Below are 8,688 nucleotides of genomic sequence, written 5' to 3'. Positions count from 1 at the left end.
TTTTAATGTTGATTAATGTGCACTGACCTTCACAAATTAATACAAATGCGAATACAAAAAGAGACATACACACACACAAAAATATACCCATTCATACAGTATATCAAGCAAACATGAATTCCAACAATGTACAAACACTTTTTAGAGACAACATAGACAGGTGAAAAATTCAGGGAGAAACCAAACCAAACAAGTGGATAAATGGAGGTCTCTGAATCCGTTTAAGAGAATAAAAAAGATGTCAGTCACGTGTCTTAGTCTTCACAGTCAGCACATATCAACCCCATTAAACACCTACAGGAGATTATGTGACCATGTGCTCTCAATCACCATCATTAAAACACCAAATCAGGAAATATCTTTTATAAGAATTCTGGTTAGGTTATCCCTCCTGTCCATGCAAAGGAGCATTGAAGCTGTTCTGGAGGCTTTTGGTGGACCAATATCTTTCTATGACACAGGTTTTTCCTTTAATTTATCACCACTGTACGTATATAGTGAGATAGTGTCTGACCTGTGATCTGGATCTTCTTTTTGAAGAGGAGATGATGAGGCTGCTCTTGAACTTTTATGTTCTCTAGTATGAGGCAGCTGTCAATCAACACCTGCTGGAGCCACATCGACTCCCAGCACATCCTGCTCCTGTGGGGAGACAAGTTGCAGGATTGAAATCATGATATGAATGATGAGGATGTTTTTCTAATATATACCGTACCCATGACTTGCACTAATGTGTTTTCAGTGTTGCCTCACGTGTACAAACATAAATTTCATTATTTCACTTCAGCGGGGTTAAAATGTCCTTCAAAAGCGTGTTCCTGATTAGCATTAAGGGGAAAATATGTCATGTTTATACAACAACTTCTTGGGTGACATCTTTCTTTTTATCAAAAAGCAAATTAATAATTTCCCTCCCTGCATCCCTGCACAATTACAACCATCAGCAGCACAAAGTATGACAGGCATTTTAATTTGCACTATGTACAGTAGATAATAGTGATTAAAGGCGCCTAACGGCGAGATGTTCAGAATGTTCATGATGTTAACAGAAAATGAAGTCAACATTCAGTACTATTTAACAAACTGTAACCTACGTAAAGGACCTCATATGCATGTGTGAATACATTGTACTAATCAGTGAGATGCTTGCAGTCTGTTCCACAGGGACTTCATATTTGCCCAGGATAGCAATCTGTTCATGGATGAGAGGAGTCTGAGCCTCTGTCTAAGCCAAATCTCCCTGGAGAGTCTCCAAGAGCTTCAGGCTCTCACCAAGCTCCACCAGTGTCTGGAGGGGTGACTCTCACTTGTTCTGAACTAACATGGAGTGGCTTGCCTGCTTGCATTAGTCAGCTCAGCTTTTGAAAATGTAACATAGCCCAGGCATAGTGACACTCTCCATTTTACTCTTCTGTGATCATTTTAGATATTTCCAGAAAGGGTTATACCAGGTTTTGTTGGAAAATACGAGCTTATGTGGAATATTTTCTGCTGCTCACGGTGTCATCTTCTTATTACAAATGAAAGTGTATCAACTGATTAACATCACAAACACACACAAACACACACACACACACATATACATATATATATATATATGGTCTGCCCCTAGTTTTCAAAAAAGTTAAGATTGGTGATTATCTTGCGGTGTATCATACAACAACGCAGCTGACAGCACCAGTATTGAGTCTTCCTGGTGAACCCCATTTGCCTTTTCTGTGTACATGGGTATGGAGCCGAGGATAGAGAAAACAGAGCTGCTTAAAGGAGATATTATGCTCATTATCAAGTTCTTACATGTATCTGGGGTTTTACTAGAACATGTTTACATGCTTAAATGTTCAAAAAACATATTTTTCCTCATACTGACTGTCTGAATATACCTGTAGTCATCCTCTGAAACGCTCCGTTTTGGCGCCTGTCTCTTTAAGCCCCCATTATGTGTGCAAGGTAGGATTTGCTGGAGAGCTGTGGTATAAGACTGCACCAGTTTTTAGCAAGGTGTACCTAATAAACTGTCATATGTAGAGTGTAGAGGCCACCACCCTTTTCAAGTCTTGGCCTAAAATCTAATTAAATCTAGGCTCTTAAGGCATTTTAAGAGTTTACATGCTGTGACCTTTTAGTAGCACAGACAGTCTGGAGCAATGTCAAACAAATTTGGTTACTTACTTGTTCAAACATCAGTGTGTACTCTTGTACTTTGTCAAGAAACAACCACCTACTGTACTGTGTGAGTGAGTTTGTTGACAAAATGGAAATTTAAATAACCTAATTTAAAAGGAACCAAGTCATAAAGACAACCACCTGTACTATCCTGCAATCATGTATAATAGCATCAATACCAAAAAACACAACAAGGAGCAATACAATGCAAACTTCATTTGTGCAATGGAAGAAATCTGATTAGTTTTATTGATGGAAGACTATTATCGACATGGGTGTGAAACCCAAAGTGCTGAGACAGGCTACTGTGTGTACACACGCAGAACAGTGTTGACACTACAGCCATTTACATACCAATGTCTTTGACAAATCCATAAGGCAATAATGCATACTTGCACTGTGGATACATAGTATGCGTATGTGTGCTTAATGTTTGCACAGATTGTATGACTGGACCTAAATCTATAGATTCCACTGAGGTCACAAGGACAGTGTTGTTTGCTTTAGTCTCCCTGATGCCTCTGTGCCTAACTCATCATTTCTTCTTTGCTTTTCACCACTAACTCTCACTTTCTCTCTTTTCTGAATCATTACACATACTGCATGCTTCAAAGTGTTGGAAAGCTCCCTGATAGCTCACCTACGGAATCATACAAACATTTTTGTAATGTCCTGAAACTGAAATTCTGAGATCTACAACATCTACTTTATCATTCATTTTGACTGCTCGACTGCTTTCCATGACGAGCTCTGCATATAAACACAGTGTTCTTTTTGATTCAAACTTGAATCAATCTCCACCTTTTTAAACTTGCACTGCAGGTGTTCAACACACAGCAGGAAATACTGAATGGACAACATTGGAATTGACATTTCAGAGTTTATTTGCCCATTTTCATTCTGACAAACCATGTTGCAAAATTACTTTTACTACCTCAAATCTCTGTTTGCACAAAATAGCTCATATATTATCAATAATACACAGAGTTTAGGTGGTTTGTGATGTAGTACTGATGTCCTATGTTTGTAGAACTTAATGTTTATAGGAATTTCAGTCATCATTTTGCATTCTAATGCAGCACACCACAGCCAGGGTTTACACCACACACTTAAGTTTCAAAGCTGCTTTTATTACTTTAATCAAGTAAACATATTTTTCAAAGAGACCAAAAGGTCAACCTAGAGCACAAACCTAACTTTTTTACTTCCATTTTTTGTCTCAAGCTGTGTCCCCTTTTAGGGGTTAGGGTCTCCAAAGCGGCCCACAATGACGTGCCTTCAGAGGACATGAAACTCAGCTAAGCATGCTTGTCTAGCATGCTCCCTATTTTACACCATCTACAACAATTAACACTGTGCTCCTTTTTAACTTGTGAAGTCGAAATATTTCAAGTTTTTGGTCAGAAAGTTTAAGTACCAGTGGTAAAGTGAAACCATGATTAGTGAGTTTACAGTAGGAGCTGTGATATTTTACAAATGATGGACATTTGGCAAATAGTGAATAATGTTAGGGGTGGGAATCAGCAGAGGCCCCACGATACGATATTATCACGATACTTATGTCACGGTACAATATTATTGCGATTTTAACCATATTGCGATATTCTGCGATATATTGCAATTCATTACCTTTTTTCCAACTTCAAAACATCTGTTTTGTCTATTAAAAAAGTGTATCTGGTTTGTTCATCTCACTTCAATTTTCCATCTAGTGGACTGAAAAAGGAATTATCTTTAATCTTATTATTCTAGTACTAAAAGGTTAAATTGTCATGTGCAATTTCTATAACAAAAGATCGATACTTGGCATCCGTGTATCAATACAGTATTGCCACGGAAAATATCGCGATACTATCCTGCATCGATTCCCCCCACCCCACCCCTAAATAATGGTTATAGTAAAATTTGCAGATCCATACATTATTTACACCCTGCAGTTGCTTTTTTATTGGTTTAGTATATCTGGTACATCTACCAGTGATCGATGACCATCTGGACAAATACACATGGACATGTGATTTTGCAAGTTAATAAGGATCATTCCAACACAATTAACCAAGTTGCAACAAAATATTAGGTGTGTTGAATGTGTCCTTCAATAAACAGCCTGCATCACTTGGCGACATATGGAGACTTTGAAGAGGGACAGACCTTTTTGGCCTCCCATGACATACTTAGTCTAGAAATGTGAGCTTTGGAGGATCCAGAATATTCTTTTGTAACATTACCTCTAAAAAAGTGGCAGGAAAAACAAAAAAGGAAGGGGAGAACATGTTATGGCAAGTAACGCACGCACGCACACACGCACGCACACACACACGCACGCACGCACGCACGCACACACACACACAGAGACATCTGAAGCTTTGGTTAAAATAGATAGGTGGATGGACAGATGAGAAATGAGAAGAGAGATACAGAGAAAGTGGCATGAAGAAGAGGGTAATGCTCAGGTTTTTAGAATGGGGGGGTGTAAAGACTTGCGGATCAATTAAAGAAAGGATGAGCTGGCTAGGTTTGCAGAGGCCATGGAGTGAATATTTTGGAGAGAAAGAGGAGGAGAACTGACTGAAGATGAGATCGTCTGGAATCTGGATCGCGCCTAAGGAATTTTTCTAACTACATTTTCAACCTGATTTTAACTTTGCGATTTTATGTGTCTGGCGCATTTTGCTCTGTTAAATTCACTAGATTTAATCAAACCAGCCATGATTCAACCTCAATTGCTATTCAGTCACAGTAGAAAACAGTTATCTGACTTAAATGTGTATAATGCAAACACATGCTAAAGGGGATAAGCCCAAAGATACAAAGATACCTGATGCAGAGAAGATGTGGTCAGAAGGGTTGTTAAACCAGAAACAAGAAGATACTTAAGTAAAAGATAGGCCTACCTATGTGTTGACTTAAATGACTTTTGAAAAATCTGCTGAATTAAAAAGAGCATTCACATGCAGCTGTGAAATGGCTGCAGAAAGAATACAAAGAAAACAAAAATATAGAAAGAATGATATGGAAAACGTGAAAAGCAGAGTTAAGAGTCCTCTGGAGAGCGATGAAATGGGAAAAGAGAAACTGCAAAAGGGATTGCAGGGAATGATTGGTCAAATATGTGTTCTACACATTCCAATAATGCTGACTACAGTTAGCCATTAATCAATTTTTCTCTTACTTTTAGTTTTTTTTGTCTTCTTTTTGTTATCATTTCCAAACAAACACATGTTGGAAATGGTTTTGTAAAGGCATTGCTATCACAAAACAAACAGCAGTTTGTCTTTTTGGATTCTATTCAAAGGTTTATAAAAGTCATGAACGAATGTTAACATGTCCCCAAGTGATTCTAGGGAATATGGTATTGACAGTTATGAGCTAGGTTTTTAAATACAGACCATCCAGCTCTCTACATGAAAGCTAGTAAAGAGACTTTTTATGATGTGGGTTTGTTTTTAACACCAGAGTGAAACGGAGTTTTTGGATCTGGAGAAAACTGTCTTGATGTGTGGATCATTGTTGTAACAAATACATTTGCAAACTGTATTCAAGCTCCCAATCCTTTACTGCAATGTTACATGAAGACTATATTGATTAAAACCCTGCAGCTTGGATTCAGTGAGCGAATTCATTTTATTATTATTCTTTTATTATTATTATTATTATTATTATTCTTTTATTCAGTACCCAGCCACAAGAACCTAGATCTGCACACTGGTACTCTCTTGTGGAAAATGTAGTTTCCTTAAGGAAAAGTTCTTAAAGTGAATAATGTCTTCCAAGTAATTTTCTAACCAGGGAGCCATTTACAGATAAGCTGAACCAGCTTTTTGCATGTGAGGGAGAACTGGACATGTGGACATAGACAGACACCTACACCCACGGCGATTTCATCTATCACACAGAACCATTGACATTAATATTAACCTCCATGGGATCAATGCATTCAGCCTTGAGGCAGCAGGACTACTTGAACAAGTCTCTGCTTCTTTTTTTTTCTCTACAAAACAAAAAGTCAAATCCAAACTACGGCTCCTATCTCGGACAACAGCATTGATTTTTGTGACATAAAGACTCATCAGGTTCACTCTTCTCTAAGCCAATATTGTTTTATCAAGACCAGCCTGTCCAGAGCACTGAACACTAAGCTGAGTTAATACGTTGTGATATGTGCTATTGTCTCTTTAATGCAGGTTAAAGTCATACAACATGCATAAGGCATGACTCACATGTCAACCACGATTTACATCCAACAGCGCTTTCTGTGATCTATGATGCCATCTCACTTTGTGAAGTATTACTGTATGGGTGAGTGTCTGCGTTTGCATGTGTACAAGACATTTTCCAAGTGTTGTGTACGTGTTTCTAGGCTGTGTGACAAGGACAAATGGTTATTCTCCTATCCTATCATGCTGTATACAAGGTGTTGCCCTGTCTGCATGGGATTTTCAATGTGACTTAGACCTTGGAACTGCAACAAAGCTGGGACATCACACAGGGAAGATAGATGACTTTGTTCAGCGCAAAAATATGAAATTCTTCCCTTTGTATACGTGTGCTTGTTTGTGTCTGAGAAAGAATAATATTAGTAGAACTCCACCGTCTGAAGGAAATGTTAGACCAAGATAAATAAACCCCTCCGCATGCCTTTATTGCATATTGTTATTTTGTATTCCTTATGCAAAACTTCCCTGCTGCGTGGACTATGTGTATGATAATGTGCCAGCATGTCTGGCATCATATCTACAAAACACAACACTGCACATGTTGTGTAAGCATGTCTATGTGTTTGCACCCGCTGTCATGTCTATACAATTATCTTAAAAATGTGGAACCAAATAGTTTATTATTTTCCTGGACTCAAACTTTTCCTGGAGGAGAGATGGTTCAAACTGACGCCTGGGAAGATGTCCACTTCCCTTTTCATCCTCTACTCATCTCAACATCTCCTGGATATCATAAATTTTCTCATTAAATCGTTGTGGAAAATAACATCTAATTATCAGTTAAATGAGACTCGTTCAACAATTCTATAATTTCCTTTTCAAAAGCAAGGCCATGTGTCAGAGCTAATTAAGCTTCACAGTAAATCTAGGACACCTGGTAGGGTTTACAGTAATTTGCTTATCTTAACTGTTCCAGAATCAATAGAAAGCATGGCTTATTGCTAAATGAACCTTGGTCTGTTGACAAATTTGTCCATCTTAGGTCAAGTTCATCACGTTGGAAAGGAAACTGCTGCTTTGGAAAATGAGTTCAAATAATAGAAAGGTAGAAGAAGAAATATTTCATGATGGGTTGTCAAATCACTGATAAACATGTCAGTGTTTAAAAAAAGAAAATAGTAGAGGTAGGTAGATAAAAAGACTGATTGTGAAGCATATTGTGTGTTTTTTGAGTATCCCCTGGCCCAGCTGGAGGTGTTAGTTACCGTTCGGGTCTTGGGGGCTCTCTGGTGCAGTGGTGCGAGGATCCTGAAGACATGCAGTCCCCTTTCTCTGTGAGGCTCATCCATTGCTGCTGGAGCTTAACACACAGCGAGGGAAAGGACAGAGAGCCAACTCATTAGATACAGCTGCATACTTAGTTGGCTAAACCTCTTACAATCCTCTTGGAGTGGCTGAGAAAAGACAAGTAATCCTTAACGACACTAGGAAAATTTATTATCTGCATTATCCTGATTTTTTTTGGACTGCACTCCAAACAGCTGGTAGAAGCCTTGTTGTTGGCATCCATCTGGGGCACTGCTCTACTATGTCATTCCTCAAAACAGTCAAGACTGTTTAGTGTAGTGTAACCACCATACACAAAAAAAAAAAACACAAACAGAACAGCGTTTGCTGTAACGGCTTTGTAGGCAGCAGGGCACGAAGGAATTTCTGAGCTAGATTAACATTGGTGAGCACACTGTTTGGAAATGGTTCTGCTGGTGAGCCTCTTGGTGGTCCTCAAAGCTACAACTCTTCTGGAATAATAGCAGGGAAAATTCCCATGATGAAAACCAATAAAACCAGTGTGAATCACGTGCAAACAATGTGCACTGCCTCAGACAACAGAAATGCTATTGCTATAGCTAATGTTATAAATCTAGTCTAGAAATGCAGAGTCATTTCAGTGAGAGCAGGGCTGTAACAAATGTTACAATCACTCTCCTAAAAAGGTTTCTGAGTCGTTTACCTTTGCCTCTCACAACAAAGAAAAGAGAAAGCAAGGTGAAGAATAAACTGCTCTGCTGTAATATTTAATACAACAGCCACTTTGAAAATGAAAAACCTACTGTCTGACGTCACTGTATTGTGCTGTTGGTAGCCACCAATCTACTTTGATACACATAATATACAATGGAGTGTAAAACCTACACACATTAGGCATCTGATGTAGTGAATAGGACATTGTTAAGTAACTGGACATAATCGTGCTATCCACTGAACAGCAACAATTAACGGATCTGGTGAAAAAGGTCAGACCCACTATAAGAGTGTGTATACTATATGGGGATGAGGAGAGAAGAGGAATTTGGGAAGCACAAAG

This window comes from Perca fluviatilis, chromosome 14, assembly GCF_010015445.1.
Source record: "Perca fluviatilis chromosome 14, GENO_Pfluv_1.0, whole genome shotgun sequence".
Lineage (NCBI taxonomy): Eukaryota > Metazoa > Chordata > Actinopteri > Perciformes > Percidae > Perca > Perca fluviatilis.
This window is presented reverse-complemented; position numbering follows the sequence as displayed.